The sequence below is a fragment of the Lissotriton helveticus genome, chromosome 12 (assembly GCF_964261635.1).
Source record: "Lissotriton helveticus chromosome 12, aLisHel1.1, whole genome shotgun sequence".
Classification (NCBI taxonomy): Eukaryota; Metazoa; Chordata; class Amphibia; order Caudata; family Salamandridae; genus Lissotriton; species Lissotriton helveticus.
The window spans coordinates 139,918,123-139,943,839 of NC_136073.1; the positions used below are offsets into that span (position 1 = coordinate 139,918,123).

The 25,717-nt window shown below is 52.4% G+C and overlaps 13 non-coding genes across 13 annotated transcripts; all 13 read right to left on the minus strand.

Moving 5' to 3' along the window:
* Nucleotides 1–9,486: 9,486 nt before the first annotated feature.
* TRNAH-GUG (transfer RNA histidin (anticodon GUG)) lies at nucleotides 9,487–9,558 on the minus strand. Its single transcript has one exon. It is a non-coding gene; the product is annotated as a tRNA-His (tRNA).
* Nucleotides 9,559–10,454: 896 nt separating this feature from the next.
* Nucleotides 10,455–10,528, minus strand: TRNAT-AGU (transfer RNA threonine (anticodon AGU)). Its single transcript has one exon. It is a non-coding gene; the product is annotated as a tRNA-Thr (tRNA).
* A 671-nt stretch (nucleotides 10,529–11,199) lies between these two features.
* On the minus strand, nucleotides 11,200–11,273 carry TRNAI-AAU (transfer RNA isoleucine (anticodon AAU)). The gene has a single exon. It is a non-coding gene; the product is annotated as a tRNA-Ile (tRNA).
* A 316-nt stretch (nucleotides 11,274–11,589) lies between these two features.
* Nucleotides 11,590–11,661, minus strand: TRNAH-GUG (transfer RNA histidin (anticodon GUG)). The gene has a single exon. It is a non-coding gene; the product is annotated as a tRNA-His (tRNA).
* An 896-nt stretch (nucleotides 11,662–12,557) lies between these two features.
* Nucleotides 12,558–12,631, minus strand: TRNAT-AGU (transfer RNA threonine (anticodon AGU)). The gene has a single exon. It is a non-coding gene; the product is annotated as a tRNA-Thr (tRNA).
* A 671-nt stretch (nucleotides 12,632–13,302) lies between these two features.
* On the minus strand, nucleotides 13,303–13,376 carry TRNAI-AAU (transfer RNA isoleucine (anticodon AAU)). Its single transcript has one exon. It is a non-coding gene; the product is annotated as a tRNA-Ile (tRNA).
* A 316-nt stretch (nucleotides 13,377–13,692) lies between these two features.
* Nucleotides 13,693–13,764, minus strand: TRNAH-GUG (transfer RNA histidin (anticodon GUG)). Its single transcript has one exon. It is a non-coding gene; the product is annotated as a tRNA-His (tRNA).
* Nucleotides 13,765–15,405: 1,641 nt separating this feature from the next.
* Nucleotides 15,406–15,479, minus strand: TRNAI-AAU (transfer RNA isoleucine (anticodon AAU)). Its single transcript has one exon. It is a non-coding gene; the product is annotated as a tRNA-Ile (tRNA).
* Nucleotides 15,480–16,763: 1,284 nt separating this feature from the next.
* TRNAT-AGU (transfer RNA threonine (anticodon AGU)) lies at nucleotides 16,764–16,837 on the minus strand. The gene has a single exon. It is a non-coding gene; the product is annotated as a tRNA-Thr (tRNA).
* Nucleotides 16,838–19,602: 2,765 nt separating this feature from the next.
* TRNAI-AAU (transfer RNA isoleucine (anticodon AAU)) lies at nucleotides 19,603–19,676 on the minus strand. Its single transcript has one exon. It is a non-coding gene; the product is annotated as a tRNA-Ile (tRNA).
* A 1,284-nt stretch (nucleotides 19,677–20,960) lies between these two features.
* Nucleotides 20,961–21,034, minus strand: TRNAT-AGU (transfer RNA threonine (anticodon AGU)). Its single transcript has one exon. It is a non-coding gene; the product is annotated as a tRNA-Thr (tRNA).
* Nucleotides 21,035–23,053: 2,019 nt separating this feature from the next.
* Nucleotides 23,054–23,127, minus strand: TRNAT-AGU (transfer RNA threonine (anticodon AGU)). The gene has a single exon. It is a non-coding gene; the product is annotated as a tRNA-Thr (tRNA).
* A 2,019-nt stretch (nucleotides 23,128–25,146) lies between these two features.
* TRNAT-AGU (transfer RNA threonine (anticodon AGU)) lies at nucleotides 25,147–25,220 on the minus strand. The gene has a single exon. It is a non-coding gene; the product is annotated as a tRNA-Thr (tRNA).
* Between the last annotated feature and the right edge of the window lie 497 nt (nucleotides 25,221–25,717).

Sequence of the window (25,717 nt, forward strand, 5' to 3'; positions counted from 1 at the left end):
ATCCGGGAGGCGAATGGCACCTCATCGGGACTTCCAGGGAAGTTCGGCCATCTGGTCGCCCCCATTGGAAAGCATTGCGGGCGACCAGATGGCCGAGGCGGTCCGGGAGACCAGATGGCCGAGGGGATAGGGGCGACCAGATGGCCGAGGGGATACGGGCGACTAGATGGCCGAGGGGATCCGGGCGACCAGATGGCAGGGCACGAAAGGGACGCCATCCGGTCGCCCCGTGCCCCCACGAAGGAGGGAGCGGGCGCCCGGGGCCCCAGCCGGGCCACAGCCATGGAGGCTGCCAGGGGCCGGCGGGCCCTCCGACCCGGGGCCCGCTTACACCTTGACAAGCAGGGGAGGCCTGCAAGGGACCGACGGACCCCTGTCCTGGGCCCTGGGTGGAGCGGCAGCCCGGGGGACCGGGCCCAGTGCCGGAGCGCCCGACCCGGGGCCCCGACCGGGCCCCTGGACCCAGCCGGGGCTCCCAGGTCCGGAGGCACAGGGGAAGCCTCCCCGGGCCCGCCGGACCCCGTCCCGGGCACCCTGCCCCGCGGCAGGACCCAGGACGGAGCCCGGGGTGGGGAGGCCACCCTCCCCGGGGCCTTCAGGGGCCCCGGGTGGGGCTCCTGAACCCAGCCAAGCACGGGGAGGCTCCCCGGGCACCACAGAACCCCGTCCCGGGACTTTGGCAGTGCGGCAGGCCGGGGGACAGGGCCCAGGGACTGAGCGCCCTACCCGGGGCCCCGGCCGGGCCCCTGGACCCAGCCGGGGCTCCCAGGCCCGGAGGCGCAGGGCGAGCCTCCCCTGGCACGCCGGACCCCGTCCCGGGCACCCTGCCACGCGCCAGGACCCAGGACGGAGCCCAGGGTGGGGAGGCCGCCATCCCCGGGCCCTCAGGGGCCCCGGATGGAGCTCCTGAACACAGACAAGCAAGGAGAGGCTCCCCGGGCACATCGGAACCCCTTTCCGGGCCCTTGGCAGTGCGGCAGGCTGGTAGACAGGGCCCAGGGCCGGAGCACCCGACCCGGGGCCCGCCCGGACCCCTGGACCCAGCTGGGGCTCCCAAGCCCGGAGGCGCATGGGACGCCTCCCCGGTCCCTCCGGACCCCGTCCTGGGCACCCTCCCATGCAGCAGGACCAAGGACAGAGCCCGGGGTGGGGAGGCCGCCCTCCCCGGGCCCTCAGGGGCCCTAGCCACTGCTCCTGAACCCAGCCAAGCAAGGGGAGGCTCCCCGGGCACATCGGAACCCCTTCCCGGGCCCTTGTCAGTGCGGCAGGCTGGGAGACAGGGCCCAGGGCCGGAGCACCCGACCCGGGGCCCGGCCGGGCCCCTGGACGCTGCCGGGGCTCCCAAGCCCGGAGGTGCATGGGACGCCTCCCCGGTCCCTCCGGACCCCGTCCCGGGCACCCTGCCACGCAGCAGGACCAAGGACAGAGCCCGGGGTGGGGAGGCCGCCCTCCCCCCGGGCCCCTAGGGGCCCCGGACAGAGCTCCTGAACCCAGACAAGCAAGGGGAGGCTCCCCGGGCACAACGGAACCCCTTCCTAGGCCCTTGGCAGTGCGGTAGGCTGGGAGACAGGGACCAGGGCCGGAGCACCCGACCCGGGGCCCGGCCGGGCCCCTGGACCCAGCCGGGGCTCCCAAGCCCGGAGGCGCATGGGACGCCTCCCCGGACCCATGGAGCCCGTCCTGGGCATTGAGCCATGCCGTTGGCCTGGAGATGGGTGCCCCGGACGCCCGGGGGAGGTCTGTCCGGGACCCATGGAGCCCGTCCTGGGCATTGAACCATGCCGTTGGCCTGGAGAAGGGAGCCCCCGGACGCCCGGGGGAGGACTGCCCGGTACCCGTGGAGCCCTTCCCGGGTACTTTGCAACGCCGTTGGCCTCCTGGAGATGGGTGCCCCGAACGCCCGGGGGGCGGGCTGCCCGGGACCCGTGGAGCCCGTCCTGGGCACTCTGACCTGCTGTTGGCCCGGGGGAGGACTGCCCGGGACCCGTGGAGCCCGTCCTGGGCACTCTGACAAGCTGTTGGCCCGGGGAAGGGAGCCCCAGACGACCGGGACCCGTGGAGCCCGTCCTTGGCACTCTGACAAGCCGTTGGCCCGGGGAAGGGAGCCCCAGACGACCGGGACCTGTGGAGCCCGTCCTGGGCACTCCTGTATGCCGTTGGCCCGGGGAAGGGAGCCCCGGACGTCCGGGACCCGTGGAGCCCGTCCTGGGCACTCTGAAATGATTTGGCCCGGGGAAGGGTGCCCCGGACGCCCGGGGCCCGTGGAGCCCGTCCTGGGCACTCTGACAAGCCGTTGGCCTCGGGAAGGGAGACCTGGACGCCCGGAACCCGTGGAGCCCGTCCTGGGCACTCTGAAATGCTTTGGCCCGGGGAAGGGAGCCCCGGACGCCCGGGGGAGGACTGCCCGGGACCCGTGGAACTGGTCCTGGGCACTTTGACATGCCGCTGGCCCGGGGAAGGGTGCCCCGGATGACCGGGGCCCGTGGAGCCCGTCCTGGGCACTCTGACATGCCGCTGGCCCGGGGAAGGGAGCCCCGGACGCCCGGGCCCGTGGAGCCCGTCCTGGGCACTCTGACAAGCCGTTGGCCCGGGGAAGGGAGCCCTGAACGCCCGGGACCCGTGGAGCCCGTCCTGGGCACTCTGAAATGCTTTGGCCCAGGGAAGGGAGCCCCAGACGCCCGGGGGAGGACTGCCCGGGACCCGTGGAACGGGTCCTGGGCACTCTGACATGCCGCTGGCCCGGGGAAGGGTGCCCCGGATGACCGGGGCCCGTGGAGCCCGTCCTGGGCACTCTGACATGCCGCTGGCCCGGGGAAGGGAGCCCCGGACGCCAGGGACCCGTGGAGCCCGTCCTGGGCACTCTGACATGCCGTCAGCCCGGATGGAGCCCCGGACGCCCGGGGGACGAATGCCCGGGACGCATGGAGCCCGTCCCGGGCACTCTGCCATGCCGTCAGTCTGGATGGAGCCCCGGACGCCCGGGGGGACGAAGGCCCGGGACGCATGGAGCCTGTCCCGGGCACTCTGCCATGCCGTCGGCCTGGATGGAGCACCGGACGCCCGGGGGACGACTGCCCAAGAGCCATGGAGCCCGTCCTGGGCAATTTGACATGCAGTTGGCCTGGAGGAAGGAAGCTCCGGGTGGCCTAGGGAGGTGTTGCCCAGGCATATCCCATCTGGTCCCCATGGCAGAGAACCACCAACCCTGGAGGGGTGTCCGGGCATACCCTGCCCCATAGTAATCCGGAGGCAAATTACCCCCCTTTCTTGCAATCTGTGCCCGTGAGGTGACAGAGGGGACCCAAGGCGTGAAAGAACCCGACCTCATTAAGACTTCAGGGGAAGTTCGGCCATCTGGTCCCCCCCCATAGGAAAGCGTTGCGGGCGACCAGATGCCCGAGGGGATCCGGGCGACCAGATGGCCGAGGGAATCTGGGCGATCAGATGGCCGGGCATGGAGGTGAAGCCGCCTGGACTCTTCCCCACCCCGTCCCCGTCCCGGGACGAATGCCCGGGAAGCATGGAGCCCATCCTGGCCACTTGACGTCCCGTCCTGGGCATTGAACCATGCCGTTGGCCTGGAGAAGGGAGCCCCCGGACGCCCGGGGGAGGACTGCCCGGTACCCGTGGAGCCATTCCCGGGTACTTTGCAACGCCGTTGGCCTCCTGGAGATGGGTGCCCCAGATGCCCGGGGGCGGGCTGCCTGGGACCCATGGAGCCCGTCCTGGGCACTTTTACATGCCGTCGGCCTGTAGGTGGGTGCCCTGGACGCCCGGGGGAGGCCTGCCCGGGACCCGTGGAGCCCTTCCCGGGTACTTTGCCAATGCCGTTGGCCTCATGGAGATGGTTGCCCCGGACGCCCGGGGGAAAGGCCTGCGCGGGACCCATGGAGCCCGTCCTGGGCATTGAGCCATGCCGTTGGCCTGGAGATGGGAGCCCCGGACGCCCGGGGGAGGACTGCCCGGTACCCGTGGATCCCGTCCTGGGCTCTTTGACATGCCATCGGCCTGGAGGTGGGAGCCCCGGACGCCCGGGAGTGGGCTGCCCGGGAACCATGGAGCCCGTCCTGGACACTTTGACATGCCGTCGGCCTGGAGGAGGGTGCCCGGGACGCCCGTGGGAAGCCTGGTCAGGACCCGTGGAGCCCTTCCCGGGTACTTTGCCAATGCCGTTGTCCTCATGGAGATGGGTGCCCCGGACGCCCGGGGGGGAGGACTGCCCGGTACCCGTGGAGCCCTTTCCGGGTACTTTGCAACGCCGTTGGCCTCCTGGAGATGTGTGCCCCGAACGCCCGGGGGGGTGGCTGCCCGGGGCTCGTGGAGCCCGCCCTGGGCACTTCGACATGCCGTCGTCCTGGAGGTGGGAGCCCCGGACGCCCGGGGGAGGGCTGCCCGGGACCCATGGAGCCCTTCCCGGTTACTCTGCCATCCCGTTGGCCTCCTGGAGATGGGTGCCCCGGACGCCCGGGGGAGGTCTGTCCGGGGCCCATGGAGCCCGTCCTGGGCAGTGTGACATGCCGTCGGCCTGGAGGTGGGAGCCCTGGACGCCCGGGGGAAGGCTGCCCGGGACCCGTGGAGCCCTTCCAGGGTACTTTGCCATCCCGTTGGCCTCCTGGAGATGGGTGCCCCGGACGCCCGGGGGAGGTCTGTCCGGGGCCCATGGAGCCCGTCCTGGGCAGTGTGACATGCCGTCGGCCTGGAGGTGGGAGCCCCGGACGCCCGGGGGAAGGCTGCCTGGGACCCGTGGAGCCCTTCCCGGGTACTTTGCCATCCCGTTGGCCTCCTGGAGATGGGTGCCCCGGACGCCCAGGGGAGGTCTGTCCGGGACACGTGGAGCCCGTCCTGGGCTTCGAGCCATGCCGTTGGCCCGGAGAATGGAGCCCCCAGACGCCCGGGGGAGGTGTTGCCCAGGCATATCTCATCTGGTCCCCCGGGCAGAGAACCACCAGCCCTGGAGAGGTGTCCGGGCGTACCCTGCCCTAGTAATCCGGAGGGAAATGACCCCCCTTTCTTGCAATCCGTGCACGCGAGGTGACAGAGGGGACCCAAGGCGTAAAAGAACCCGACCTCATGGAGCCCTAGCTGGGATCCGGGAGCCGAATGGCACCTCATCGGTACTTCCAGGGAAGCCCGGCCATCTGGTCGCCCCATTGGAAAGCATCGCGGGCGACCAGAGGGCCGGGATCGAAAGGACTCCCAGCTCCCCATCCATCCCAAGCCTTCGCGGTAGGGTTCCTGACTGCCTGCCCACGCAAGGCAGGGCTCTTGGACCCTGGCTGGGCCTCAGGCGCAGGTTGGACCACCGGAGCTCTAGGGCCCGGACGACCTGGGGGAGGAATGACCGGGACCCGTGGAGCCCGTCCTGGGTACTTTGACATGCCGTCGGCCTGGAGGTGGGTGCCCCGGACGCCCGGGGGAAGCTGCCCGGGACCCATGGAGCCCGTCCTGGGTACTTTGACATTCCGTCGGCCTGGAGGTGGGAGCCCCGGACGCCCGGGAGGAGGTCTGCCCGGGACCCATGGAGCCCGTCCTGGGTACTTTGCCAATGCCGTTGGCCTCATGGAGATGGGTGCCACGGACGCCCGGGGGAGGTCTACCCGGGACCCATGGAGCCCTTCCCGGGTACTTTGCCAATGCCGTTGGCCTCGTGGAGATGGGTGCCCCGGACGCCCGGGGGAGGTCTGCCTGGGACCCATGGAGCCCGTCCTGGGTACTTTGCCAATGCCGTTGGCCTCATGGAGATGGGTGCCCTGGACGCCCGAGGGAGGTCTGCCCGGGACCCATGGAGCCCGTCCTGGGTACTTTGCCAATGCCGTTGGCCTCCTGGAGATGGGTGTCCCGGACGCCCGGGGGAGGACTGTCCCGGACTCATGGAGCCCGTCCTGGGCACTTTGACATGCCGTCGGCCTGGCGGTGGGAGCCCCGGACGCCCGGGGGAGGGCTGCCCGGGACCCATGGAGCCCGACCCGGGCACTCTGTCATGCCGTCAGCCTGGATGGAGCCCTGGACGCCCGGGGGACGAATGCCCGGGACGCATGGAGCCCGTCCTGGGCACTTTTCCGTGCCTTCGGCCTGGAGCCCCCCCAGACACCCAGGGGAGGACCACCGTGAAAACCATGGAGCCCGACCTGGGCACTCTGCCATACCATCAGCCTAGATGGAGCCCCGGACGCCCAGGGGACGAATGCCCTGGACGCATGGAGCCCGTCCTGGGCACTTTTCCATGCATTTGGCCTGGAGCCCCCAGACACCCAGGGGAGGACCACCGTGAAAACCATGGAGCCCGACCTGGGCACTCTTCCATACCGTCAGCCTAGATGGAGCCCCGGACGCCCGGGGGATGAATGCCCGGGACGCATGGAGCCTGTCCTGTGCACTTTTCCATGCCGTCAGCCTGGATGGAGCCCCGGACGCCCGGGGGACGACTGCCCAGGAGCCATGGAGCCCGTCCTGGGCAATTTGACATGCAGTTGGCCTGGAGGAAGGAAGCCCCGGGTGGCCTAGGGAGGTGTTGCCCAGGCATAGCCCATCTGGTCCCCATGGCAGAGAACCACCAGCCTCGGAGGGGTGTCTGGGCGTACCCTTCTCCCTAGTAATCCGGAGGAAAATTACCCCCTTTTCTTGTAATCTGTGCACGCGAGGTGACAGAGGGGACACAAGGCGCGAATGTACCCGACCTCCTGGAGCCCTCGCTGGGATCCGGGCGGCGAATGGCACCTCATCGGGACTTCCAGGGAAGTTCGGCCATCTGGTCGCCCCATAGGAAAGCGTTGCGGGCGACCAAATGCCCGAGGGGATCCGGGCGACCAGATGGCTGAGGGAATCCGGGCGATCAGATGGCTGGACACGGAAGTGAAGCCGCCTGGACTCTCCCGACCCTGTCCCCGTCCCCGTCCCGGGACGAATGCCCGGGACGCATGGAGGCCGTCCTGGGCACTTTTCCATGCCATTGGCCTGGAGCGCCCCGACACCCAGGGGAGGACCACCCTGAAAACCATGGAGCCCGACCCGGGCACTCTGCCATGCTGTCAGCCTGGATGGAGCCCCGGACGCCCGGGGGACGAAGGCCCGGGACGCATGGAGCCCGTCCCGGGCACTCTGCCATGCCGTCGGCCTGGATGGAGCCCCGGACGCCCGGGGGACGACTGCCCAAGAGCCATGGAGCCCGTCCTGGGCAATTTGACATGCAGTTGGCCTGGAGGAAGGAAGCCCCGGGTGGCCTAGGGAGGTGTTGCCCAGGCATAGCCTATCTGGTCCCCATGGCAGAGAACCACCAGCCCTGGAGGGGTGTCCGGGCGTACCCTGCCCCTAGTAATCCGGAGGGAAATTACCCCCCTTTCTTGCAATCTGTGCACGCGAGGTGACAGAGGGGACCCAAGGCGTGAAAGAACCCGACCTCATGGAGCCCTCGCTGGGATCCGGGAGGCGAATGGCACCTCATCGGGACTTCCAGGGAAGTTGGCCATCTGGTCCCCCCCCCATAGGAAAGCATTGCGGGCGACCAGATGGCCGAGGAAACTACCTCATCGGGACTTCCAGGGAAGTTCGGCCATCTGGTCGCCCCATAGGAAAGCGTTGCGGGCGACCAAATGCCCGAGGGGATCCGGGCGACCAGATGGCTGAGGGAATCCGGGCGATCAGATGGCTGGACACGGAAGTGAAGCCGCCTGGACTCTCCCGACCCTGTCCCCATCCCCGTCCCGGGACGAATGCCCGGGACGCATGGAGGCCGTCCTGGGCACTTTTCCATGCCATTGGCCTGGAGCGCCCCGACACCCAGGGGAGGACCACCCTGAAAACCATGGAGCCCGACCCGGGCACTCTGCCATGCTGTCAGCCTGGATGGAGCCCCGGACGCCCGGGGGACGAAGGCCCGGGACGCATGGAGCCCGTCCCGGGCACTCTGCCATGCCGTCGGCCTGGATGGAGCCCCGGACGCCCGGGGGACGACTGCCCAAGAGCCATGGAGCCCGTCCTGGGCAATTTGACATGCAGTTGGCCTGGAGGAAGGAAGCCCCGGGTGGCCTAGGGAGGTGTTGCCCAGGCATAGCCTATCTGGTCCCCATGGCAGAGAACCACCAGCCCTGGAGGGGTGTCCGGGCGTACCCTGCCCCTAGTAATCCGGAGGGAAATTACCCCCCTTTCTTGCAATCTGTGCACGCGAGGTGACAGAGGGGACCCAAGGCGTGAAAGAACCCGACCTCATGGAGCCCTCGCTGGGATCCGGGAGGCGAATGGCACCTCATCGGGACTTCCAGGGAAGTTGGCCATCTGGTCCCCCCCCCATAGGAAAGCGTTGCGGGCGACCAGATGGCCGAGGAAATCTGGGCGATCAGATGGCCGGGCATGGAGGTAAAGCCGCCTGGACTCTTCCCCACCCCGTCCCCGTCCCCGTCCCGGGACGAATGCCCAGGACGCATGGAGCCCGTCCTGGGCACTTTTTCATGCCGTCGGCCTGGAGCGCCCCGACACCCTGGGGAGGACCACCCTGGAAACCATGGAGCCCGACCCGGGCAATCTGCCATGCCGTCGGCCTGGATGGAGCCCCGGGGGACGAATGCCCGGGACGCATGGAGCCCGTCCTGGGCACTTTTCCATGCCGTCGGCCAGGAGCCCCCTGACACCCAGGGGAGGACCACCGTGAAAACCATGGAGCCCGACCCGGGCACTCTGCCATACCGTCAGCCTGGATGTAGCCCCATGCGCCCGGGGGACGAATGCCCGGGACGCATGGAGCCCGTCCCAGGCACTCTGCCATGCCGTCAGCCTGGATGGAGCCCCGGACGCCCGGGGGACGAATGCCCAAGAGCCATGGAGCCCGTCCCGGGCACTCTGCCATGCCGTCGGCCTGGATGGAGCCCCGGACGCCCGGGGGACGACTGCCCAAGAGCCATGGAGCCCATCCCGGGCACTCTGCCATGCCGTCCCGACAAATTCGTACGGACTCCTAACCTTCCGACACGGATCGGAATCGAGCCCTTTCTGACCCAGCAGATTTCAGGTTGATTTGGTATATACTTTACGTACGATTTTATGGGGGCCGATTCCGATCCGGTACGTAAAAGCACATCCGACCGACATGTCGGACAACCACGTACACCCAGGGGATAGGACTGCCCGGGTCACATGGACCCCGTCCTGGGCACTCTGATCTGCCGCCGGCGCCGGGGATCGAACCGTGATCACCAGATGGGGATATCCCAAAAATCTGGCATGGATACGGCCCGCCAGGACAGGTTTGGGCACCCCTGGGCTACAACATGCAAGAGTACATTAAAAGTAAGCATTGCATGTATTAAAACACTCTGTCCCTTCTGCCCCACAGCTGTGGCATCAAAATGAAATGACTTCTCATGATTAAAGCTGGCAATTACACAAATCAAAGAAAACAAAGTGTTTGGGACAGGTGTTATTTAAAAAATAATAATACTCTGTATATTGCAAATAAAAAATATCACCCAACTGCCATGACATTGCCACCCGCAATGCCATGACTCGGATTCGAACCGAGGTTGCTGCGGCCACAACGCAGAGTACTAACCACTATACGATCACGGCGAGCTACTTGGGCTACTCAGGCCCATGATGTATGTGACTTTTATAGTGCAAATCAGGTGACACTGTCAGTCATGAGAGTCTTATATGTAGTGTATGTGTTTTGAGGCAGATGCTGCACATTTCACCTCTTTGACTGGGATGTTTACAAACCAACACAGACTGCCCTCCAGTCCTACTCTGCTAGGACCACTCCCTCCTTTTTACACCTCAAGCGTTATGTTATTCAAACATTGGAAGAGTAGTATCAAACCTCTTGGTAAGCCATGAAGAACTGGACATGACGTTTCGTATGTGGTGTGATACACATGACAATACTCCGTAGGAGTCTCCCAGGACAGACACAATATTTCAGAATAGGCCTCCAGAACCTCACGTGAAGTCTCCCTAAGAGAACACAATATCACTGATGTGGCCTCCAAAACTTGGCACAGTACTATGGATACAGCATTTTTAGCTCCACGCAGCACACAGTGTCATTTTCCAAGCTCTCACAATCCATCAGACTCTGCTGCCCTTGCGTTGCCTGTTCTTGAGGCACTGAAGCTTGAACCTCTTCTGCCTCTTCAGTAACAGTGTCAGTAATGCAATGGTACTCAGGTGCTGCCTGTGCTGCACCTGTTGTTTGAAGCTTGCATTACTGCTGCCTAGGTTGTACTTTGAAGCGAGCGAAGCTTAAAAACATCTTTTCACGTCACAAAACCAAACTGATTGGCTTTGAAAATTAAAGATACTGGTGGCTGGTGGTACATTACAATGGCAGGTAAAAACCCGAAACATCTTTAGGTTTTAAGGAGGAGCATTGTGTACATGAGGATAATTATAATAGGAGAAATTGTGTTTGCAGACAATGAGTCTTTAATCAAACAAAAAGTCTTGTATGAGGTTGTGTAAAAACAAGGCACTGCTGAGATTCGAACTCAGGATCTCCTGTTTACTAGACAGGCGCTTTAACCAACTAAGCTACAGCGCCTATTTCCACTCACTTAGAACCATTGTACCTTCTGTGTCGGTATCACTGTGAGGCACTCCATACTTTTCTGTCTCTAAATTTTTATCCAGCTACTGCCGACAAGAAAATGGAGAAAGAAAAACCTGAACATGGTATGGAAAAATTACAAAGAGGGTCACGACAAATGTATATCATTAGGTGTACATATCTGTATTCATTTTGCAATATTTACACGGGTGGACGAGTGTGCTATACATACGTTAAACTAAACGAGAGAGTAACGATGTTAAAGATCACTAATACATAGCAGACAATTTAATGATGCCTACATAACCCATGTGCTCTTTCCTTCACCTCTCGTCACCTCTGGACACACCAACGAGAAGCCGAGAAATCGTCACTTTTGGAGAGAAAGTGTCACCTTTAGTTGATGCGTCCCAGCTTCAAACAGGGCTTCAAAAAGTGCACTTTGATAGACTCAAGGAGCGGGCTGGTCGTCCAGCCATAGGAGAGGGAGGCTGGGGGCTGTTAGACCACAGTGCCCTTTACATGGTACTAGCAACACTCACCCTTGCACAAACATCAGCCATCAGAGCCCAGTTAATGACCAGAATAAACAAACAACCTATACGTTGTTTTTAAACGTCTTGTACTGTGATGCATGACTACTCTCTTTTAAATGTGAAAAAAACTGGCCAGTACGGGGATCGAACCCGCGACCTTGGCGTTATTAGCACCACGCTCTAACCAACTGAGCTAACCGGCCAAGTCATTCTTACAGAAAAGGTATTATTACACAAGGAAATGTTTTTGCATTCCTCAAAAACGATTTCTGCACAATTACACGGGCTACAACATGCAAGAGTACATTAAAAGTAAGCATTGCATGTATTAAAACACTCTGTCCCTGCTGCCCCACAGCTGTGGCATCATAATGAAATGACTTCTCATGATTAAAGCTGGCAATTTCACAAATCAAAGAAAACAAAGTGTTTGGGACAGGTGTTATTTAAAAAATAATAATACTCTGTATATTGCAAATAAAAAATATCTCCCAACTGCCATGACATTGCCACCCGCAATGCCGTGACTCGGATTCGAACCGAGGTTGCTGCGGTCACAACGCAGAGTACTAACCACTATACGATCACGGCGAGCTACTTGGGCTACACAGGCCCATGATGTATGTGACTTTTATAGTGCAAATCAGGTGACACTGTCAGTCATGAGAGTCTTATATGTAGTGTATGTGTTTTGAGGCAGATGCTGCACATTTCACCTCTTTGACTGGGATGTTCACAAACCAACACAGACTGCCCTCCAGTCCTACTCTGCTAGGACCGCTCCCTCCTTTTTACACCTCAAGCGTTATGTTATTCAAACATTGGAAGAGTAGTATCAAACCTCTTGGTAAGCCATGAAGAACTGGACATGATGTTTCGTATGTGGTGTGATGCACATGACAATACTCCGTAGGAGTCTCCCAGGACAGACACAATATTTCAGAATAGGCCTCCAGAACCTCACGTGAAGTCTCCCTAAGAGAACACAATATCACTGATGTGGCCTCCAAAACTTGGCACAGTACTATGGATACAGCATTTTTAGCTCCACGCAGCACACAGTGTCATTTTCCAAGCTCTCACAATCCATCAGACTCTGCTGCCCTTGCGTTGCCTGTTCTTGAGGCACTGAAGCTTGAACCTCTTCTGCCTCTTCAGTAACAGTGTCAGTAATGCAATGGTACTCAGGTGCTGCCTGTGCTGCACCTGTTGTTTGAAGCTTGCATTACTGCTGCCTAGGTTGTACTTTGAAGCGAGCGAAGCTTAAAAACATCTTTTCACGTCACAAAACCAAACTGATTGGCTTTGAAAATTAAAGATACTGGTGGCTGGTGGTACATTACAATGGCAGGTAAAAACCCGAAACATCTTTAGGTTTTAAGGAGGAGCATTGTGTACATGAGGATAATTATAATAGGAGAAATTGTGTTTGCAGACAATGAGTCTTTAATCAAACAAAAAGTCTTGTATGAGGTTGTGTAAAAACAAGGCACTGCTGAGATTCGAACTCAGGATCTCCTGTTTACTAGACAGGCGCTTTAACCAACTAAGCTACAGCGCCTATTTCCACTCACTTAGAACCATTGTACCTTCTGTGTCGGTATCACTGTGAGGCACTCCATACTTTTCTGTCTCTAAATTTTTATCCAGCTACTGCCGACAAGAAAATGGAGAAAGAAAAACCTGAACATGGTATGGAAAAATTACAAAGAGGGTCACGACAAATGTATATCATTAGGTGTACATATCTGTATTCATTTTGCAATATTTACACGGGTGGACGAGTGTGCTATACATACGTTAAACTAAACGAGAGAGTAACGATGTTAAAGATCACTAATACATAGCAGACAATTTAATGATGCCTACATAACCCATGTGCTCTTTCCTTCACCTCTCGTCACCTCTGGACACACCAACGAGAAGCCGAGAAATCGTCACTTTTGGAGAGAAAGTGTCACCTTTAGTTGATGCGTCCCAGCTTCAAACAGGGCTTCAAAAAGTGCACTTTGATAGACCCAAGGAGCGGGCTGGTCGTCCAGCCATAGGAGAGGGAGGCTGGGGGCTGTTAGACCACAGTGCCCTTTACATGGTACTAGCAACACTCACCCTTGCACAAACATCAGCCATCAGAGCCCAGTTAATGACCAGAATAAACAAACAACCTATACGTTGTTTTTAAACGTCTTGTACTGTGATGCATGACTACTCTCTTTTAAATGTGAAAAAAACTGGCCAGTACGGGGATCTAACCCGCGACCTTGGCGTTATTAGCACCACGCTCTAACCAACTGAGCTAACCGGCCAAGTCATTCTTACAGAAAAGGTATTATTACACAAGGAAATGTTTTTGCATTCCTCAAAAACGATTTCTGCACAATTACACGGGCTACAACATGCAAGAGTACATTAAAAGTAAGCATTGCATGTATTAAAACACTCTGTCCCTGCTGCCCCACAGCTGTGGCATCATAATGAAATGACTTCTCATGATTAAAGCTGGCAATTTCACAAATCAAAGAAAACAAAGTGTTTGGGACAGGTGTTATTTAAAAAATAATAATACTCTGTATATTGCAAATAAAAAATATCTCCCAACTGCCATGACATTGCCACCCGCAATGCCGTGACTCGGATTCGAACCGAGGTTGCTGCGGTCACAACGCAGAGTACTAACCACTATACGATCACGGCGAGCTACTTGGGCTACACAGGCCCATGATGTATGTGACTTTTATAGTGCAAATCAGGTGACACTGTCAGTCATGAGAGTCTTATATGTAGTGTATGTGTTTTGAGGCAGATGCTGCACATTTCACCTCTTTGACTGGGATGTTCACAAACCAACACAGACTGCCCTCCAGTCCTACTCTGCTAGGACCGCTCCCTCCTTTTTACACCTCAAGCGTTATGTTATTCAAACATTGGAAGAGTAGTATCAAACCTCTTGGTAAGCCATGAAGAACTGGACATGATGTTTCGTATGTGGTGTGATGCACATGACAATACTCCGTAGGAGTCTCCCAGGACAGACACAATATTTCAGAATAGGCCTCCAGAACCTCACGTAAAGTCTCCCTAAGAGAACACAATATCACTGATGTGGCCTCCAAAACTTGGCACAGTACTCTGGATACAGCATTTTTAGCTCCACGCAGCACACAGTGTCATTTTCCAAGCTCTCACAATCCATCAGACTCTGCTACCCTTGTGTTGCCTGTTCTTGAGGCACTGAAGCTTGAACCTCTTCTGCCTCTTCAGTAACAGTGTCAGTAAAGCAATGGTACTCAGGTGCTGCCTGTGCTGCACCTGTTGTTTGAAGCTTGCATTACTGCTGCCTAGGTTGTACTTTGAAGCGAGCGAAGCTTAAAAACATCTTTTCACGTCACAAAACCAAACTGATTGGCTTTGAAAATTAAAGATACTGGTGGCTGGTGGTACATTACAATGGCAGGTAAAAACCCGAAACATCTTTAGGTTTTAAGGAGGAGCATTGTATACATGAGGATAATTATAATAGGAGAAATTGTGTTTGCAGACAATGAGTCTTTAATCTAACAAAAAGTCTTGTATGAGGTTGTGTAAAAACAAGGCACTGCTGAGATTCGAACTCAGGATCTCCTGTTTACTATTCAGGCGCTTTAGCAAACTAAGCCACAGCGCCTATTTCTACTCACATAGAACCATTGTACCTTCTGTGTCGGTATCACTGTGAGGCACTCCATACTTTTCTGTCTCAAAATTTTTATCCAGCTACTACCGACAAGAAAATGGAGAAAGAAAAACCTGAACAAGGTATGGAAAAATTACAAAGAGGGTCACGACAAACGTATATCATTAGGTGTGCATATCTGTATTCATTTTGCAATATTTACACGGGTGGACGAGTGTGCTATACATACGTTAAACTAAACAGGAGTGTAACGATGTTAAAGATCACTAATACATAGCAGACAATTTAATGATTCCTACATAACCCATGTGCTCTTTCCTTCACCTCTCGTCACCTCTGGACACCCCAACGAGAAGCCGAGAAATCGTCACTTTTGGAGAGAAAGTGTCACCTTTAGTTGATGCGTCCCAGCTTCAAACAGGGCTTCAAAAAGTGCACTTTGAGAGACCCAAGGAGCGGGCTGGTCGTCCAGCCATAGGAGAGGGAGGCTGGGGGCTGTTAGACCACAGTGCCCTTTACATGGTACTAGCAACACTCACCCTTGCACAAACATCAGCCATCAGAGCCCAGTTAATGACCAGAATAAACAAACAACCTATACGTTGTTTTTAAACGTCTTGTACTGTGATGCATGACTACTCTCTTTTAATTGTGAAAAAAACTGGCCGGTACGGGGGTCGAACCCGCAACCTTGGCGTTATTAGCACCACGCTCTAACCAACTGAGCTAACCGGCCAAGTCATTCTTACAGAAATGGTATTATGACACAAGGAAATGTTTTTGCATTCCTCAAAAACGATTTCTGCACAATTACACGGGCTACAACATGCAAGAGTACATTAAAAGTAAGCATTGCATGTATTAAAACACTCTGTTCCTTATGCCCCACAGCTGTGGCATCATAATGAAATGACTTCTCATGATTAAAGCTGGCAATTTCACAAATCAAAGAAAACAAAGTGTTTGGGACAGGTGTTATTTAAAAAATAATAATACTCTGTATATTGCAAATAAAAAAGATCTCCCAACTGCCATGCCATTGCCACCCGCAATGCCGTGACTCGGATTCGAACCGAGGTTGCTGCGGCCACAACGCAGAGTACTAAACACTATACGATCACGGCGAGCTACTTGGGCTACTCGGGCCCATGATGTATGTGACTTTTATAATGCAAATCAGGTGACACTGTCAGTCATGAGAGTCTTATATGTTGTGTATGTGTTTTGAGGCAGATGCTGCACATTTCGCCTCTTTGACTGGGATGTTCACAAACCAACACAGACTGCCCTCCAGTCCTACTCTGCAAGGACCGCTCCCTCCTTTTTACACCTCAAGCGTTATGTTATTCAAACATTGGAAGAGTAGTATCAAACCTCTTGGTAAGCCATGAAGAACTGGACATGACGTTTCGTGTGTGGTGTGATGCACATGACAATACTCCGTAGGAGTCTCCCAGGACAGACACAATATTTCAAAATAGGCCTCCAGAACCTCACGTGAAGTCTCCCTAAGAGAACACAATATCACTGATGTGGCCTCCAAAACTTGGCACAGTACTATGGATACAGCATTTTTAGCTCCACGCAGCACACAGTGTCATTTTCCAAGCTCTCACAATCCATCAGACTCTGCTGCCCTTGCGTTGCCTGTTCTTGAGGCACTGACGCTTGAACCTCTTCTGCCTCTTCAGTAACAGTGTCAGTAATGCAATGGTACTCAGGTGCTGCCTGTGCTGCACCTGTTGTTTGAAGCTTGCATTACTGCTGCCTAGGTTGTACTTTGAAGCGAGCGAAGCGTAAAAACATCTTTTTACGTCACAAAACCAAACTGATTGGCTTTGAAAATTAAAGATACTGGTGGCTGGTGGTACATTACAATGGCAGGTAAAAACCCGAAACATCTTTAGGTTTTAAGGAGGAGCATTGTGTACATGAGGATAATTATAATAGGAGAAATTGTGTTTGCAGACAATAAGTCTTTAATCAAACAAAAAGTCTTGTATGAGGTTGTGTAAAAACATGGCACTGCTGAGATTCGAACTCAGGATCTCCTGTTTACTAGACAGGCGCTTTAACCAACTAAGCCACAGCGCCTATTTCCAGTCACTTGGAACCATTGTACCTTCTGTGTTGGTATGACTGTGAGGCACTCCATACTTTTCTGTCTCTAAATTTTTATCCAGCTACTACCGACAAGAAAATGGAGAAAGAAAAACCTGAACATGGTATGGAAAAATTACAAAGAGGGTCACGACAAACGTATATCATTAGGTGTACAGATCTGTATTCTTTTTGCAATATTTACACGGGTGGACGAGTGTGCTATACATACGTTAAACTAAACAAGAGTGTAACGATGTTAAAGATCACTAATACATAGCAGACAATTTAATGATGCCTACATAAACCATGTGCTCTTTCCTTCACCTCTCGTCACCTCTGGACACCCCAACGAGAAGCCGAGAAATCGTCACTTTTGGAGAGAAAGTGTCACCTTTAGTTGATGCGTCCCAGCTTCAAACAGGGCTTCAAAAAGTGCACTTTGAGAGACCCAAGGAGCGGGCTGGTCGTCCAGCCATAGGAGAGGGAGGCTGGGGGCTGTTAGACCACAGTGCCCTTTACATGGTACTAGCAACACTCACCCTTGAACAAACATCAGCCATCAGAGCCCAGTTAATGACCAGAATAAACAAACAACCTATACGTTGTTTTTAAACGTCTTGTACTGTAATGCATGACTTTTCTATTTTAATTGTGAAAAATACTGGCCGGTACGGGGGCGACCTTGGCGTTATTAGCACCACGCTCTAACCAACTGAGCTAACCGGCCAAGTCAATCACACGGAAAAGGTATTATTACTCAAGGAAATGTTTTTGCATTCCTCAAAAACGATTTCTGCACAATTACACGGGCTACAACATCCAAGAGTACATTAAAAGTAAGCATTGCATGTATTAAAACACCCTGTCCCTTCTGCCCCACAGCTGTGGCATCATAATGAAATGACTTCTCATGATTAAAGCTGGCAATTTCACAAATCAAAGAAAACAAAGTGTTTGGGACAGGTGTTATTTAAAAAATAATTATACTCTGTATATTGCAAATAAAAAATATCAACCAACTGCCATGACATTGCCACCCGCGATGCCGTGACTCGGATTCGAACCGAGGTTGCTGTGGCCACAACGCAGAGTACTAACCACTATACGATCACGGCGAGCTACTTGGGCTACTCAGGCCCATGATGTATGTGACTTTTATAGTGCAAATCAGGTGACACTGTCAGTTATGAGAGTCTTATATGTAGTGTATGTGTTTTGAGGCAGATGCTGCACATTTCACCTCTTTGACTGGGATGTTCACAAACCAACACAGACTGCCCTCCAGTCCTACTCTGCTAGGACCGCTCCCTCCTTTTTACACCTCAAGCGTTATGTTATTCAAACATTGGAAGAGTAGTATCAAACCTCTTGGTAAGCCATGAAGAACTGGACATGATGTTTCGTATGTGGTGTGATGCACATGACAATACTCCGTAGGAGTCTCCCAGGACAGACACAATATTTCAGAATAGGCCTCCAGAACCTCACGTAAAGTCTCCCTAAGAGAACACAATATCACTGATGTGGCCTCCAAAACTTGGCACAGTACTCTGGATACAGCATTTTTAGCTCCACGCAGCACACAGTGTCATTTTCCAAGCTCTCACAATCCATCAGACTCTGCTACCCTTGTGTTGCCTGTTCTTGAGGCACTGAAGCTTGAACCTCTTCTGCCTCTTCAGTAACAGTGTCAGTAAAGCAATGGTACTCAGGTGCTGCCTGTGCTGCACCTGTTGTTTGAAGCTTGCATTACTGCTGCCTAGGTTGTACTTTGAAGCGAGCGAAGCTTAAAAACATCTTTTCACGTCACAAAACCAAACTGATTGGCTTTGAAAATTAAAGATACTGGTGGCTGGTGGTACATTACAATGGCAGGTAAAAACCCGAAACATCTTTAGGTTTTAAGGAGGAGCATTGTATACATGAGGATAATTATAATAGGAGAAATTGTGTTTGCAGACAATGAGTCTTTAATCTAACAAAAAGTCTTGTATGAGGTTGTGTAAAAACAAGGCACTGCTGAGATTCGAACTCAGGATCTCCTGTTTACTATTCAGGCGCTTTAGCAAACTAAGCCACAGCGCCTATTTCTACTCACATAGAACCATTGTACCTTCTGTGTCGGTATCACTGTGAGGCACTCCATACTTTTCTGTCTCAAAATTTTTATCCAGCTACTACCGACAAGAAAATGGAGAAAGAAAAACCTGAACAAGGTATGGAAAAATTACAAAGAGGGTCACGACAAACGTATATCATTAGGTGTGCATATCTGTATTCATTTTGCAATATTTACACGGGTGGACGAGTGTGCTATACATACGTTAAACTAAACAGGAGTGTAACGATGTTAAAGATCACTAATACATAGCAGACAATTTAATGATTCCTACATAACCCATGTGCTCTTTCCTTCACCTCTCGTCACCTCTGGACACCCCAACGAGAAGCCGAGAAATCGTCACTTTTGGAGAGAAAGTGTCACCTTTAGTTGATGCGTCCCAGCTTCAAACAGGGCTTCAAAAAGTGCACTTTGAGAGACCCAAGGAGCGGGCTGGTCGTCCAGCCATAGGAGAGGGAGGCTGGGGGCTGTTAGACCACAGTGCCCTTTACATGGTACTAGCAACACTCACCCTTGCACAAACATCAGCCATCAGAGCCCAGTTAATGACCAGAATAAACAAACAACCTATACGTTGTTTTTAAACGTCTTGTACTGTGATGCATGACTACTCTCTTTTAATTGTGAAAAAAACTGGCCGGTACGGGGGTCGAACCCGCAACCTTGGCGTTATTAGCACCACGCTCTAACCAACTGAGCTAACCGGCCAAGTCATTCTTACAGAAAAGGTATTATGACACAAGGAAATGTTTTTGCATTCCTCAAAAACGATTTCTGCACAATTACACGGGCTACAACATGCAAGAGTACATTAAAAGTAAGCATTGCATGTATTAAAACACTCTGTTCCTTATGCCCCACAGCTGTGGCATCATAATGAAATGACTTCTCATGATTAAAGCTGGCAATTTCACAAATCAAAGAAAACAAAGTGTTTGGGACAGGTGTTATTTAAAAAATAATAATACTCTGTATATTGCAAATAAAAAAGATCTCCCAACTGCCATGCCATTGCCACCCGCAATGCCGTGACTCGGATTCGAACCGAGGTTGCTGCGGCCACAACGCAGAGTACTAAACACTATACGATCACGGCGAGCTACTTGGGCTACTCGGGCCCATGATGTATGTGACTTTTATAATGCAAATCAGGTGACACTGTCAGTCATGAGAGTCTTATATGTTGTGTATGTGTTTTGAGGCAGATGCTGCACATTTCGCCTCTTTGACTGGGATGTTCACAAACCAACACAGACTGCCCTCCAGTCCTACTCTGCAAGGACCGCTCCCTCCTTTTTACACCTCAAGCGTTATGTTATTCAAACATTGGAAGAGTAGTATCAAACCTCTTGGTAAGCCATGAAGAACTGGACATGACGTTTCGTGTGTGGTGTGATGCACATGACAATACTCCGTAGGAGTCTCCCAGGACAGACACAATATTTCAAAATAGGCCTCCAGAACCTCACGTGAAGTCTCCCTAAGAGAACACAATATCACTGATGTGGCCTCCAAAACTTGGCACAGTACTATGGATACAGCATTTTTAGCTCCACGCAGCACACAGTGTCATTTTCCAAGCTCTCACAATCCATCAGACTCTGCTGCCCTTGCGTTGCCTGTTCTTGAGGCACTGACGCTTGAACCTCTTCTGCCTCTTCAGTAACAGTGTCAGTAATGCAATGGTACTCAGGTGCTGCCTGTGCTGCACCTGTTGTTTGAAGCTTGCATTACTGCTGCCTAGGTTGTACTTTGAAGCGAGCGAAGCGTAAAAACATCTTTTTACGTCACAAAACCAAACTGATTGGCTTTGAAAATTAAAGATACTGGTGGCTGGTGGTACATTACAATGGCAGGTAAAAACCCGAAACATCTTTAGGTTTTAAGGAGGAGCATTGTGTACATGAGGATAATTATAATAGGAGAAATTGTGTTTGCAGACAATAAGTCTTTAATCAAACAAAAAGTCTTGTATGAGGTTGTGTAAAAACATGGCACTGCTGAGATTCGAACTCAGGATCTCCTGTTTACTAGACAGGCGCTTTAACCAACTAAGCCACAGCGCCTATTTCCAGTCACTTGGAACCATTGTACCTTCTGTGTTGGTATGACTGTGAGGCACTCCATACTTTTCTGTCTCTAAATTTTTATCCAGCTACTACCGACAAGAAAATGGAGAAAGAAAAACCTGAACATGGTATGGAAAAATTACAAAGAGGGTCACGACAAACGTATATCATTAGGTGTACAGATCTGTATTCTTTTTGCAATATTTACACGGGTGGACGAGTGTGCTATACATACGTTAAACTAAACAAGAGTGTAACGATGTTAAAGATCACTAATACATAGCAGACAATTTAATGATGCCTACATAAACCATGTGCTCTTTCCTTCACCTCTCGTCACCTCTGGACACCCCAACGAGAAGCCGAGAAATCGTCACTTTTGGAGAGAAAGTGTCACCTTTAGTTGATGCGTCCCAGCTTCAAACAGGGCTTCAAAAAGTGCACTTTGAGAGACCCAAGGAGCGGGCTGGTCGTCCAGCCATAGGAGAGGGAGGCTGGGGGCTGTTAGACCACAGTGCCCTTTACATGGTACTAGCAACACTCACCCTTGAACAAACATCAGCCATCAGAGCCCAGTTAATGACCAGAATAAACAAACAACCTATACGTTGTTTTTAAACGTCTTGTACTGTAATGCATGACTTTTCTATTTTAATTGTGAAAAATACTGGCCGGTACGGGGGCGACCTTGGCGTTATTAGCACCACGCTCTAACCAACTGAGCTAACCGGCCAAGTCAATCACACGGAAAAGGTATTATTACTCAAGGAAATGTTTTTGCATTCCTCAAAAACGATTTCTGCACAATTACACGGGCTACAACATCCAAGAGTACATTAAAAGTAAGCATTGCATGTATTAAAACACCCTGTCCCTTCTGCCCCACAGCTGTGGCATCATAATGAAATGACTTCTCATGATTAAAGCTGGCAATTTCACAAATCAAAGAAAACAAAGTGTTTGGGACAGGTGTTATTTAAAAAATAATTATACTCTGTATATTGCAAATAAAAAAATCAACCAACTGCCATGACATTGCCACCCGCGATGCCGTGACTCGGATTCGAACCGAGGTTGCTGTGGCCACAACGCAGAGTACTAACCACTATACAATCACGGCGAGCTACTTGGGCTACTCAGGCCCATGATGTATGTGACTTTTATAGTGCAAATCAGGTGACACTGTCAGTTATGAGAGTCTTATATGTAGTGTATGTGTTTTGAGGCAGATGCTGCACATTTCACCTCTTTGACTGGGATGTTCACAAACCAACACAGACTGCCCTCCAGTCCTACTCTGCTAGGACCGCTCCCTCCTTTTTACACCTCAAGCGTTATGTTATTCAAACATTGGAAGAGTAGTATCAAACCTCTTGGTAAGCCATGAAGAACTGGACATGACGTTTCGTATGTGGTGTGATGCACATGACAATACTCCGTAGGAGTCTCCCGGGACAGACACAATATTTCAGAATAGGCCTCCAGAACCTCACGTGAAGTCTCCCTAAGAGAACACAATATCACTGATGTGGCCTCCAAAACTTGGCACAGTACTATGGATACAGCATTTTTAGCTCCACGCAGCACACAGTGTCATTTTCCAAGCTCTCACAATCCATCAGACTCTGCTGCCCTTGCGTTGCCTGTTCTTGAGGCACTGAAGCTTGAACCTCTTCTGCCTCTTCAGTAACAGTGTCAGTAATGCAATGGTACTCAGGTGCTGCCTGTGCTGCACCTGTTGTTTGAAGCTTGCATTACTGCTGCCTAGGTTGTACTTTGAAGCGAGCGAAGCTTAAAAACATCTTTTCACGTCACAAAACCAAACTGATTGGCTTTGAAAATTAAAGATACTGGTGGCTGGTGGTACATTACAATGGCAGGTAAAAACCCGAAACATCTTTAGGTTTTAAGGAGGAGCATTGTGTATATGAGGATAATTATAATAGGAGAAATTGTATTTGCAGACAATGAGTCTTTAATCAAACAAAAAGTCTTGTATGAGGTTGTGTAAAAACAAGGCACTGCTGAGATTCGAACTCAGGATCTCCTGTTTACTAGACAGGCGCTTTAACCAACTAAGCCACAGCGCCTATTTCCACTCACTTGGAACAATTGTACCTTCTGTGTTGGTATCACTGTGAGGCACTCCATACTTTTCTGTCTCTAAATTTTTATCCAGCTACTACCGACAAGAAAATGGAGAAAGAAAAACCTGAACATGGTATGGAAAAATTACAAAGAGGGTCACGACAAACGTATATCATTAGGTGTACATATCTGTATTCATTTTGCAATATTTACACGGGTGGACGAGTATGCTATACATACGTTAAACTAAACAAGAGTGTAACGATGTTAAAGATCACTAATACATAGCAGACAATTTAATGATGCCTACATAACCCATGTGCTCTTTCCTTCACCTCTCGTCACTCTGGACACCCCAACGAGAAGCCGAGAAATCGTCACTTTTGGAGAGAAAGTGTCACCTTTAGTTGATGCGTCCCAGCTTCAAACAGGGCTTCAAAAAGTGCACTTTGAGAGACCCAAGGAGCGGGCTGGTCGTCCAGCCATAGGAGAGAGAGGCTGGGGGCTGTTAGACCACAGTGCCCTTTACATGGTACTAGCAACACTCACCCTTGAACAAACATCAGCCATCAGAGCCCAGTTAATGACCAGAATAAACAAACAACCTATACGTTGTTTTTAAACGTCTTGTACTGTAATGCATGACTTTTCTATTTTAATTGTGAAAAATACTGGCCGGTACGGGGGCGACCTTGGCGTTATTAGCACCACGCTCTAACCAACTGAGCTAACCGGCCAAGTCAATCACACGGAAAAGGTATTATTACTCAAGGAAATGTTTTTGCATTCCTCAAAAACGATTTCTGCACAATTACACGGGCTACAACATCCAAGAGTACATTAAAAGTAAGCATTGCATGTATTAAAACACCCTGTCCCTTCTGCCCCACAGCTGTGGCATCATAATGAAATGACTTCTCATGATTAAAGCTGGCAATTTCACAAATCAAAGAAAACAAAGTGTTTGGGACAGGTGTTATTTAAAAAATAATTATACTCTGTATATTGCAAATAAAAAATATCAACCAACTGCCATGACATTGCCACCCGCGATGCCGTGACTCGGATTCGAACCGAGGTTGCTGTGGCCACAACGCAGAGTACTAACCACTATACGATCACGGCGAGCTACTTGGGCTACTCAGGCCCATGATGTATGTGACTTTTATAGTGCAAATCAGGTGACACTGTCAGTTATGAGAGTCTTATATGTAGTGTATGTGTTTTGAGGCAGATGCTGCACATTTCACCTCTTTGACTGGGATGTTCACAAACCAACACAGACTGCCCTCCAGTCCTACTCTGCTAGGACCGCTCCCTCCTTTTTACACCTCAAGCGTTATGTTATTCAAACATTGGAAGAGTAGTATCAAACCTCTTGGTAAGCCATGAAGAACTGGACATGACGTTTCGTATGTGGTGTGATGCACATGACAATACTCCGTAGGAGTCTCCCGGGACAGACACAATATTTCAGAATAGGCCTCCAGAACCTCACGTGAAGTCTCCCTAAGAGAACACAATATCACTGATGTGGCCTCCAAAACTTGGCACAGTACTATGGATACAGCATTTTTAGCTCCACGCAGCACACAGTGTCATTTTCCAAGCTCTCACAATCCATCAGACTCTGCTGCCCTTGCGTTGCCTGTTCTTGAGGCACTGAAGCTTGAACCTCTTCTGCCTCTTCAGTAACAGTGTCAGTAATGCAATGGTACTCAGGTGCTGCCTGTGCTGCACCTGTTGTTTGAAGCTTGCATTACTGCTGCCTAGGTTGTACTTTGAAGCGAGCGAAGCTTAAAAACATCTTTTCACGTCACAAAACCAAACTGATTGGCTTTGAAAATTAAAGATACTGGTGGCTGGTGGTACATTACAATGGCAGGTAAAAACCCGAAACATCTTTAGGTTTTAAGGAGGAGCATTGTGTATATGAGGATAATTATAATAGGAGAAATTGTATTTGCAGACAATGAGTCTTTAATCAAACAAAAAGTCTTGTATGAGGTTGTGTAAAAACAAGGCACTGCTGAGATTCGAACTCAGGATCTCCTGTTTACTAGACAGGCGCTTTAACCAACTAAGCCACAGCGCCTATTTCCACTCACTTGGAACAATTGTACCTTCTGTGTTGGTATCACTGTGAGGCACTCCATACTTTTCTGTCTCTAAATTTTTATCCAGCTACTACCGACAAGAAAATGGAGAAAGAAAAACCTGAACATGGTATGGAAAAATTACAAAGAGGGTCACGACAAACGTATATCATTAGGTGTACATATCTGTATTCATTTTGCAATATTTACACGGGTGGACGAGTGTGCTATACATACGTTAAACTAAACAAGAGTGTAACGATGTTAAAGATCACTAATACATAGCAGACAATTTAATGATGCCTACATAACCCATGTGCTCTTTCCTTCACCTCTCGTCACCTCTGGACACCCCAACGAGAAGCCGAGAAATCGTCACTTTTGGAGAGAAAGTGTCACCTTTAGTTGATGCGTCCCAGCTTTAAACAGGGCTTCAAAAAGTGCACTTTGAGAGACCCAAGGAGCGGGCTGGTCGTCCAGCCATAGGAGAGGGAGG